This window comes from Rhea pennata, chromosome Z (genome assembly GCF_028389875.1).
Source record: "Rhea pennata isolate bPtePen1 chromosome Z, bPtePen1.pri, whole genome shotgun sequence".
Taxonomy (NCBI): Eukaryota; Metazoa; Chordata; class Aves; order Rheiformes; family Rheidae; genus Rhea; species Rhea pennata.
The window spans coordinates 35,643,499-35,655,515 of record NC_084702.1 but is presented as its reverse complement, the minus strand read 5'-3'; positions in this window follow the sequence as shown (position 1 = coordinate 35,655,515).

Genomic DNA, 12,017 nt, shown 5'->3' with positions numbered 1-12,017 from the left:
TACACTCAAGAAATCTCTTGTATTGCTTTTGTTCTGCTATGTTGTCCTTCGAACAGAGATTGATGAAAGCACCAGAGCCTGCGATTGTGTGGCTTCCTCCAGTTGTCTATCTCATTTTCAGGTCTGTTTCTGAAACACTTGTGTGTATCCTCCTAGAAAAGTAGAATGGTCATGTGCGAAAGTGCAAGAGGCATTTTATATAACTTCACAGCTCCTGAAGGAGCAGACTGATCTAAATTTGCCGTTCTTCTCTGAGGTAATGCATTGAAGCTGACTAGAGGAAGGTGGATGCCTCTGATTGAGATCTGATGGTTCTGAGCTCTGTGTTAGAGAGGTCATCATAAGCTTTGTCTAGAATAGTTTGAGATGACTGCAAAGATGAAGGGGAATGTTAAGAGGTTGGGAATCTAGAGGGGAAAATGTTAAATGGCATGCTTAATTTACTTAAGGATGAAAGGAAGACAGAACAGGGCTTAGTGGAGTGCACGTGTTTTGGGTACAAGAAGAAAATTGGAAAGTTGGAGGCTAAATGGTGTGAGGAGGAAACCAGGGAGATGCAGAGAAGGTACATGGAATGTGAAATAGAATTAGGGTAATGGATGAGGAGTGCAAACTGAATAAGGAGCTCTTGCCCCTGTGAAGAGGGGGAAAGCCTTGCCTTTGTCACCTGTTTTGATGATACTTTCCTCTCTTCTGGAGAGAGATTAAGATCTTGCATGGAAGGATAAGTGAACATTAAAAGTCATTTGAGAAATGTATTAAAGGTAACAATACCTGGAAGTGCAGATGTGGACTCATTGATTACCTCTACTACGAAGTTTGTTCTTTCTGATACCTCATTCAATCTGACAGTTTAGATGATTTTCCTTCCCCTCCCCCCTTTTTCATTAGAACTAGTGTGTGAAAAGTACAAACGTGCTGTGTGCATGCTAAAATCTTCCGAAAAACTTAAGGTGCATTAGGGAGCTGCGTGTAGCATCTTAAAAATTTCATTTCCTTTACATCTTTTTTCTTCATAATAAACCATTTGCTTGTGGAATGCTCAACATTCCTTGCATGGCTGAAAGTGCTGTTGTGGGTTTTGATGGCAAATGTGGAGCATACTTGGGAGTGCACTTCCTCTTTTTCTATCATATTTTATTTGTTATGAGACTCTTGGTCACTTGAGAATATTTATTCTTGGTTGCGTTCATGACCAGCTTTCCTCCGCATACGTGTGCTTGTTTGATGTAGAGTACATTTCGCATCTGAATGCGTAGTTCTTTGGTAAGCTACCACAGTAGCATGTAGTCGAGTCTTTCTGTGTCTAAGATTTGGTCATGGGTGTGCTGCTTTTTTAAGTGAGACGTGGAGGAAATATAAAGGAAAGATTTGGACACTAAGAGATCCAGAGACAATTGTTTAAACAGAAGTGAAATACTAAGAAAATTAGAGTCCACCTAGGTTCCTAGGTAGCAAAACTGAGTAGTCACTTTTCCTGAAAGGCTGATGGCTGTTTCAGGAAAAAATTACTTTATGTTAATGCTTTGTTAATCTGAAGAGAGATCAAGGACTGAAAGAGTTAAGAATAGTTCCTTTTCATGGCTAGAAAATACTTCTTTTGGATTAGTTTTGGGGAGTATTGTCTGAGCAGTATAGTGGATAAAATTGGCACTGATCGACACATTTGCACACGTGGACAAATAGGTATGACTTAATTTTCTGTGGAGGTAGTTGTGAAACTTCAGGAATATTATTAAAAATATATATAGCTACAAAGGGATCTCTTTTTTGTATTAACTGTACCAAGTTATGTACATATTTGAGGTCCATTTTATGTTCTTTCTTACTGTTTTTTTGTCTCACAAGCAGCAATGTTTTGGTGGGTTTTAAGTGTAACTTTATGGGAACAAAACTGTTCCAGTTGTTTGGTTTGGTTGCGCTCAATTCAAGTGTTGGTTACTGTGGTTTGTTTTTCTTGGATGTTACCTCTGGACTGTGCCTTCCTTAAGAGCACGTGTCCTGATCAAGGGTAACTTCATTTTCCTTTCACTGAAAGAAACTGGAGAATGTCTAGGAATAGGTAAATACAAATACACGCACACAAAAGTCAGTCCAGGCGGTCAGAAAGGAGAGGAGAGTGAGGGAAGACATGTTTTACAGCATGTTGGAGTCGTATCAATAGTGTGACTGTGAGTAACGCTATTGTACTGTGCTCAGCGATCAGTGAGGCAAGCGTTGCTTCCCCTCTTAGGCAGGGAGGCTAGACTGAGGAAGTGGTGGATGTAACTCGCCCCTTTCAGGAAGAAACGAGACTCATCTGTGGTTAGCTCCATATTCCACAAACTCTTGTCTTTTGGAGCGGGCACATTTATAAAATTTACATCTGTGTTCTCACCAGTTGAAAAATGACTTACAACTATCAAATTTCCCTTCTGCTTTCATCCTGGCTTTAAAACTGGATTCCAGGACAGCTACTGTTTGGCCAAAACCCATCTGTATTAGGGTTGAATGGATCTTATTATTTTGTGAAATGCTTAGAAACAGTATATCTTTGCATCATACAGTAAGCAGGCAAAGGAATTTCAATCCATTTAGTTAACAGGCTGTCTGGTATACTTAGAATTCGCCATGCAGTAATGTGGATAGGTTAGATGTGCTATATTAGATGTTATTCTAATGAAGCTCAGCTCTTTAATCAAGGCCAGCTCTTTGTTACTATCCTTGTGTACTTGATCAGTTTAATTTGTTTTTTAATTCTTGTCTAAACTGTATGGTTTATGCTACAATTTAAATCTAATGACAGGTAATTCAAGGTATATCTTGATCTCTAACCATTAACTTTGTCTCTCAGCTAACATCAGATCTTTTCATTTTCTTTATATTTCATTTTGGTTTTATGACTTAAAACAATTTTTATTTTCTCTTACTAGAGTTCTACAGGTAAATTTGATTTCTCTAAATGTTTTAGCAGGAATATGTTATTGACTTCATAGATGGATGTGCATAGGTTAGAATTCAGAATTATTTTCAAATGTTAGTTGGGAAAACTGTCATTGATGCAGAAATAGATTCTTCATGACCATTTTAAAAGTATTTTTCTAAAACTTATTTTTAAAAGTGGGGGAGGAGTATTAGTGGTATTATGAGCCAATTTGGTTATTTTAAAACTGCTCTTTGTCTGAATGCGTTATTCTTCAGTAAAGTAATTTACTTCTGCTTGTAATTATTAGGCATTTGATGAATTAATGCACCATTGCGGGTAGAAAAGGGAAGAAGCACATATGCTTCCACATCAGCCTTTTGCACTTGTTTTAGTGCACTATTGCAGCTGTGTAACAAGACTATAGGATTTTATTGGGGAGATGCTAACAGAGGCTTGATTGTTGTGGTAGGCATGACAGCACTGTAACTATGCTCTTTTCTCATCTCTGCTTGTATAAAGATATGAAGGCAATAAAAGCTAATGCCAGGACTGATGCATATGGGCTGGTAACTTTTAAAATAGTACCTTTCTTAACCTTCCCCTCCAATGTGGGAAAGAGTTTAAGTAGGCATAGATGATGTAAACTCTAGTTACTACTCTCATTCTGAAGAAAATACTAAGAGACAGGGGCACGCATGGAAATCACAGGATAAATTCAAAAGAGAAGCCTGAAAAAACGATTTTTATGGAGAAAACAAATGCTGAACAGTTAAATATACAAGGTTAGTGATACTAGTGATACTAAGGTTATTGAGAAATGATTAGCTGAAGCAGCTAGTACTGTGGGAGTTGTAACTGTCTGCTTAACAATCCGGCCCTTGATTTGTGTTTTTGTTCAGTTATGTGGCAAAATGAATGGAAACAATAGTGTGAGAGCTGTTCCAATCGTGTTCTTTAGATGTAGTGGTTGATTTTTAGGTTTACTGTTGCATAGTTTGCTAAGGCTTTTTTTCCTGAGTTGCAGGTACTATGCCTGGCACTGTAACAGGAACATGTGGTGCTAAGCTGAGAAGTGGTTTTGGAGGCTTGTAGAGTGCTTGTCCAGCTGGACATGTTTTAAGCTCTGTGGCAGCCAAGAGTTTGTGTTGCCGGTGTGCCCATGTGTTTTGTGAAGAAGTGGAGACTTCATGGGTTTTTGTAAGTTTACTTAAAAAGAAGTCTTCAAGGAAGATGGGCAAAAATGATTTAACTGAAGGTCATATGAGCATGCTTTCGTCGTGAAAGTGTCAGGATGATGCTGTTAGTAAAGTTAGAAGTTTCCTGCAGATCTGTTAGTTTATTTGCTCTTTTAGCTTGACTGGCTGAGCAATCCTTAATTCACAAAGTCTTAAATGAAAGAAGTAATCCTTAATGTGTTAGTGACCTAAGCTATTGAAGATCTCGTCTCAAACTTAAAGAGCTTTTCCCAAGATGAGGTGTACAGAAAAATGAATGACAACAGCAAACTTATGAATGACTGTATTAAGCGAAGACATCCAGTCACATTGTACTAGTGGCAAACAATAGCAGCCTCCAAGTAGCCTCCAAAAATGTGTACCCAAAATTTAGTTTAATGTTTCCATGAGTAATTTCAATGGGAAAAGAGAGACGCTCTGTGACTGCCAGGTGGTTTGGGACTGCAGAGTTCGTTCTAGTTCTGAAGCTGAAGATTGTGATTGCCCATGAGATTGTCATGTTGTGATGCAGGTTTGCTGAAGTAGAACATGTAAGTAAAACTGCTAGTTTTAAATGAGAGTAACCTGAACTATAACTTCAGTTATGATCCTGCTTCTGTTTATAGCTATAACTTTTTTTTTAAAAAAAAAATGAAACTGAAATACCTATATGTTTATGTATCATTCCAGCTTTAGGACAGTTCTCCCTTCACATAAGAAGCAATGGAAATAATTGATTTATTCTGTTCAGTTGCACATGGGAGTCTGTACTGTGGATATTAAGGAGAACATCAGGGATTCTCTTGCTCTGTACGTAATCATATTCCTTTTGAGGATTTAGGGAAGGAAGCATATTTAACCAGAACTTGTTAGCTCTGCGTGCTTTCTTTTTGTTGTTTGTTTTTTTTCTCCCCCCTAAATATGCTCTAGAGGGAGAAGGACAGGGATCACAAACTTTGCTATCTGGTGCTACATGAGATGCTTTTATGTGAATATTCCTCTTCTCTTAATTTGGGTCTGCTTTTTTGTTGTCCTCGTTAATTGCCAAACTTGATAAATGCTTTGGTCTGCTGAATTTTAACTTTGAGTACAGGGTCTGTAAAACTTTTAAAGATCCATTATTTGCATCGTGGATTAAACACAAATCCTAGGAATGGCAATTGCTGCTCAAACATTCTCTGTCAGGATATGGCAGTCTTCTGTATTTGCAATCAAACATATTACTTAGAATCCTGGGCGTGTGAGTTCTTTTGTGCCTGCCTGTCAGTATCTCAGTTAATGTATGCAGGGTGCATGTTCTTATTCTACTTGTTGCTTTCAGCTCATCAAATAAATTTTGTGTAATAATTGTTTTGTTGTTAATTTTCTTTTTCGTTTTTGTTTTGCTTTTGGTCTGTGCTTTCTGTGTGTATGTTAATACGTGGATTGCATTGCATTTGAGACGTGCGACGACTTCCGTTGGTGTCTGTACTGCAGTATTAGGGCTCAGCAAAGCACGCAGGTGGTGTGTAGTTTCTTGTTTGTTTACGTTCCGAAAAGTGATTTATTCTTTAGAATGAAGGTGATGGGTTTTTTTCTTTTGGTAGAAAATACCTCGTTCTTGATACACTTTCCTGTTGGAGTAGCTTCATATTGCAATGGTACTTGTAAAAGTTTGTAGTTTGACTTAGCTATCTGTCAGTTGGTCCCATCTTCAGCCGAACATAGTTTCTTTCAGGATCAGATCAGGATGCTGCATGTGACCATGTGTTTGGCCCAGCAGCAGCAGCCACACAGCTGAGGCTGGCCAGCTTCTGAGCTGTTAGTAATCTGATTTAATAAATTTATGTGCATGTACCTCTGGGAGAAGATTTTTTTTTTAAAAAAAGTGTGTTTTTGGTGTAGCTAATGCAGGGATGGCTCAGGGTGTTTGTGGGGAGGGGCACAGAGTGCTGAAGAACAGCTGCATTGTCAAACCAATGTTTCACCTGTTGTTGCCTTTGAAACAAATTTTGCAGGGCAGTCATACAATGAAAGTTCTCCAAAATACTTTACCGATCTTCAAAAATTTTCAGCTTGGGAATTTCCTGAGATAAGATAGATATGTTTTAGGATTTAATGTATTCCAGCTGATTGTCTTCCATGAACTTAAGCATCTTCCCTTGAAAATGCCTACAACTTTTAGCAAGCACACTATCATGTGACAAGGGATTTTACAACTTAGTCCTTCACTCAGTAGGTAATGCCTCTTATTTTGAACCTGCTAGACTACTTTGATGTGCTTTAGCTCATGTGTTGGAAAAGGTGATGAACAGTTCATCTTTCTGCATGCTCTATGTGTTCCTATAGACCTCTGAGGTGCAGATTGTTTAGGGGCTAGCGTTACTGCTTGGAAGGACACAGGGCATGTGGGAGAAACCAGAGGTTTTTTGAAGATGTTGGGGATACTATAGGGAAAGCAGTGTAACCTGGAATGAATGCATGATGCAGGCATTGTGTACTTAAGTTAGTTCTGAGGCTGCAAAAGTGTCATGCAGCAGAGGTGTGCAAAATGAATTATTTTAGAGAACATACTGGAGAAGCTAGGTAGAGAAGCAGTGATTAGGATTCAGGTCCTTTTATCTGTTCCTGAGGTTTGGGGGTGAGAAAAGAGAGATGGGCATAGAAGATTAATGTTGGCTTTCCTTAAGCAAAAATTTATAACCAAAGTTGTGGTGAAGGTTGTTTCCCACATTTCTGTTCCAAAATATACAGCAGCTTAGTCTTGTCAGTCAAGTCTCTGGATTGATCTCTGTTACAGGTATTTGAATGGTCATTTGTTATGTGTTACTGTTTGTGAGATTTGAACTCTCAACCTCCTTGCAGAAAAGTAATTGCAGGTTAATTGTACACATATTCAGGTTAAAAACATGCACAAAATAATGATGTAAATTTTCTGTCTCTTTATAGCATACTAGATATGTCGCATTTATGCTAAATAACTCTTTATTATTGACCTTAAATTGAAATGTTTTTAGGTGACTCTGGCCTTTCCTCATTTGTGTCTGTCAGGGTACCCTGACTGAGGTATTGGAGGTGTCATATAGGAGCCATACTGCCCAGATGTTTTTATTAAGTTTTCTGTCTCAGATGTATATAACTTCCTTTCTATTTCAAGTTTTTATGAATACATGACTTTCGAAAGCTTTGAGTGTGTGTGTGGGGAAATTGTGCAGTTATCTTTAAGCCTGTTAATTGTGGAGGTAAAACGCTTTGCAGGCTTTTGAATTGGTGGCTTCTTAATAAGTTAGTTCTTGGCTGTTTTCAGCTTTCTCTAGATGACTTTTATGAAACAGAACAGTAAGGGAACTGGTGCTGTTGGATGATACGATTGATATCTCTGATTTTTATCTTAAAACTAAACTACTCAAAACTACTCAAAAAAAAAAAAAAAAAGTTTTCATAATACTTAAAAGAGTAATTTCCATGCTAGTAAATGGAGATTGGCAGAAAAGTGATTGTACACTTGAAGATCATGGCCTAGTAATATCTAGTATTGAAAGTAGTTATTTGATTACTCCGTGTGTTTGTGTGTGTATGTGTTTTGTTTCTTAGTGATGAATGCTGCTTTAAAAGCACAGGATACAGTAAAAACTTGAGCTGTGGTAGAGGTTTTACAGAATTCAGGGACCCAGGCTTTTAAGCCCTTATATTTACCTCAGTTAGAGAGCCAATATAATATTTCAGCTAAATATCCTCATGTTGGGGGTTTTGTCATCTTCAGAGTGTATGTTGTGTTAAACTTCAGACTGGAAGCCAGGGCTTGATAACATGTCAGGTATTTGGATGCCAATTTAGTCATCTGACCTGAAATTCAAAATCTTGATTTACTGGTAGCAACTCTTGAGTTCTCTTCTCTGTTGCAGTTAGTTAGTTGACAGCATGAAGGAATGAGTGTGTATGTTTAGCTATATGTGCCTGTATTTTTTTTGGGGGGGGGGGGGGCGGAGGGTAGAAAGGGGAGGAGATAGTTTTTTGTTTTTTGTTTTTTGTTTTTTTTTGTGATGTTTTGGGAGATTGTTTTTGTTTTTTGGCAACTTCTTAGTAGACTTGCCTGGGGCAAATCTGTTGAATAAGTGGCAGGATTTTGTTGTCTTTATTGGGCAAGAAATGCTATGGGATGAAGTATAGAATATCAGCTAAAACATCATTAATGCATGGGAAAAGATAGAATACGTACTGCTGTCAATGGAAATTTGATAGAAGTCCATCAGATTGGCTTTATGTAAGAATCTCTATTGGACATAGGATTTTAAAATGTATTTGTGCACCAAAAAAACTGATAGTCTGCAGTTTCTCTTCTCTAGCTCAAATGCATGAGGAACTTAGTGTTCCCATCTGGCAGTTTTCCTGCCTGGACTTTTGACAGTTTTAACTTCTCGTACGCTTTAATACTCCTACGATTAACATGGTGGGACTAGTTATGGTTTTAAATATGTGAGTATTGCTTTCTGAAGGTTGCTGTAGAGCTGCGTATGCTTTGCAGTTTTGATGTCTTAGCATATTCAGTTACTAATCATATGACTGGAGTTCAGACCTTTTGGGAAAGAGGCCTCCCAGTGAATGTTTCCCATTTGTTATGAGTAAATCGCACATCGTCACTCTCATAACTTCTTCCCCAGGTCATTTGTCGGAATGGCTTCTCAAGTTAGAGTGCAGGGTTAGTTAGCTAGCTCTGGTTCTTCTCTTTAGGGTATGCCAAGGTGTGACATGGATATTTTTTCCATGTATGAGAGTGCTGCTGAACTCATGCTTTGGCCTTGGAGTTCAAAGCTAATCTCCAAAATCCCTGTTTGGGTAGCAAGTACTTCTTGAGGCTTTAAAGTAACTGCATGACACTAGCTGTTTTTACTGGAGCTTCAAGATTCATTTTTAGCTGTGGATAGAAACACCTCATTCTTGACAAGCTGAAGCAGTGAGACCTTGCTCATACTGAAGTCCTATCCTAATCCACAGGTTAATGTAGGTTTTATTTCCTACTTCTGCTATAGTGATTTACTGTCAAATATGCAAACAGCTGCAGGAGGGACTAAAACTTAGTTTTAGGCATAAATTGTCCTTCTACCATCTCAAGTTTTTCCTTCTCTCCTACTTTAAGCAGTGTAACTCTAGTGTTGTGAATCTTCATCCCCTCAGAGTAAAGCTCTCAAGGCCAAGAAAAGAGTAGAGTTTAAAAAGTCTGTATTACAGCATCGGTTAGTCTAGGTGCTTAGGCTTCATGCATAACATATGGGAATAAATAATTAAGAGACACTTGAGGTAGTGAGATTTTTCCTTTGTTTAGTTTTGCAGCACATTGCTGCTCCTCAGTTCTTTTCTGGCTTTAGCACAAAGGCAAGTTTTTCTGCTGTTGGTCCGCTGGCCATATTCATTAAACCAAAATTTAACTAGTGATCCCAAGTTGGTCAAATAAGCCCCCTTTGAAAAATATTTCATTTTAGAACGCTAGAAGGAGATTCTAGCCTTCCTTTCAGAGAAGGAACATGAAACACCGGGTATCTGAATTGTTGCAGTGTTACTCTTGGATAGTTTAAGTAGTGTGGCTCCCAAGAAAGGACCCAGAGTGCTCAGAAATAATTACTGGATGCTTAGGCTCAGTGGTATCTGCTCCCTTGTCTATTGAATTGGAGCCATGCTCAAAGGGGAAAGGCTCTTGCATGCATTAACGCATACATGGAAGTCAAACACTTTGGAGCGTTTGGGGATAGAAAAGGAGGCATGCATTTTTGATGGGTTTTGGCGACAGTGTGGGATGATAGTAACTGATACTGAAATTTAGGAATGGTATGGTGGGATAGCTGATGTTCAGGTCTAGAGCTGAGTGCCTGAGTCTTTGCAGGAAAGCTGGAAAGAAACAAAACACTTTTTCTGAAAAGAAATTTTGTTATTAGTTACATATATTTTTTTAAAAAAACAATGATGATGAAGTATGATAGTAAGAGGTTTGTTTCTTGGTGGGGAATGGACATTTTCAGATCACTGTTAAAAGTATGGTTGAAGTAGAGCAGTGGCACTGAAATGAGTCCACTCACCTGTTTCTTGTCTAAACAGGGGAAAGGAAGAAGATGAAAGAGCCTATGTATTTCTTCTGATGCAGATTTTTTATGTAAGTTTGAAGGTGGAGCCAGGACTCAAGAAATGATTGTTTCTGTTCTCCGTTAAGAAAGTCTTGCCAGAAGATTACATCTGAGTTCCATTAGAATGGTTGCAGATTCCTATAATCTGGTTATCTTGGATACCCTGAGCAAGTTCTGCATCTGTACCAACACTGGAAACTTAACACTGTAGGTAGCCCCTAGTACTGCACTGCCTCTGGCTAGAGTTGGCCTTAGATGTTACCTCTACTCACTACAAGCATAGCTTCACGTTGCCAAGAGACCTCTTGCACTGCAGCCTCGTAAATAACAAGCCAATTCTCAATTTACTGTTAACGGCAGGTTTTGTTTTTCTGTAGCTTGCTGGGGCGCTGATCTTCTTTCTGTGCATGTGTAATTAGTTTTCTCATTAGATACTTAATACTGTACCTCTAGCCTTCTCATTTTTACGGAGGAATGGGTATCCAAATATTTATAAATTACAATGATAGATTGTTTGCTGGTGGAGCAGGAGGGATTTCTTTCCTTTATCTGAGATTTTTCACTTGGATGTGAAATAGGGAGGTGTTTCTGTGAATACTGAGCACAGTTGTCTTGTGCATTATAAGGAGGTGGAGAATAATACTGTCTATCTAATGAAGGGATAAAATTAATTGTACTTATTGTATCATTAGTTAACACAAGTGTGGCTATTAAAATTCCAGGGAAGGAGAATTGGATTCACCACTTGCATGTGAAACAAGTGGTGGACCAAGAGGTGAGTATGGTGGGTGCTACTATGGAGCAATGAAGATAACCACACGTGCTCCATTGCCCTGCAGGATGGCAGGCGTAAGTGCTGTATTCGTGTTGCGATTCCAAAGAACCCTAGAGTGGCCATGGTCCCAAGCCTGTGTTAAGTATAGCAGAAGCACGGGACTGAATTCTGAAAAAAAACTGGAACCTCTCAACTGTGGTCGTGCATGGAACTGAAGTGTACTTAGAAAGTGAATGGAGCTGGGATAGTACTAACTCATCTAACTCCTGGGAAAGACAGGACAAGAAATAAAGATAGGATGCCAGATGGTCAGTGGGTCCACCCATGAAAAAGGCAAGTGTCTGTGACAGATGTCATCTAAAGGAAAAGGGGAAATTTGCATCACTGAAAGATTGGACTGTTGGTACAATTTTACTTTAATACAGTCTTTGTAGTTTGCCTCTGGCCCTGTCACAGTGTGGGGCTATCGTTTAAATTTTAAAATAGGCATTACTGAGGTTAGTACGTCTACCCTGACTGCAACTGTTTCCCCAACATAAATACCTCTACTGTTATAAAGGATAGGAAAAACTTATCCCCACAAATTTCTATAATTGATTCATATGTGATCAGAAATACAGGCCAATGAGTATTATTTAATCCTTTGTGGTCTCTTAAACAAGTAGAATTACTGATGCAAATTAATATCTCTACAACCAAACTGATTTGTTCACTGTTCCTAAGTACATCCCGCATGGGATGGTCAGCATGGTTGCATAGGCAAACCCTCACCTCTCTACAACAAACGGAGATGTGACCGGTATCACAGGGACAGGATCAGGAGTCTCGAGTAGTACAGATGCCGAAGTTGTCATAAATAAACTAAGCACCACAACAAGGGATTTGCACAAACTGGAACATCCATTGCGGTCTTCTCTATTAGCATTGAGAACTAGCCAATGGCTCTTACCTGATATATTGCCTCAGGGGGAAAGAATCAATGAAAGGGACCACCAGTTGATTGCGAATGCACTTGGTGTAGCCCCAAA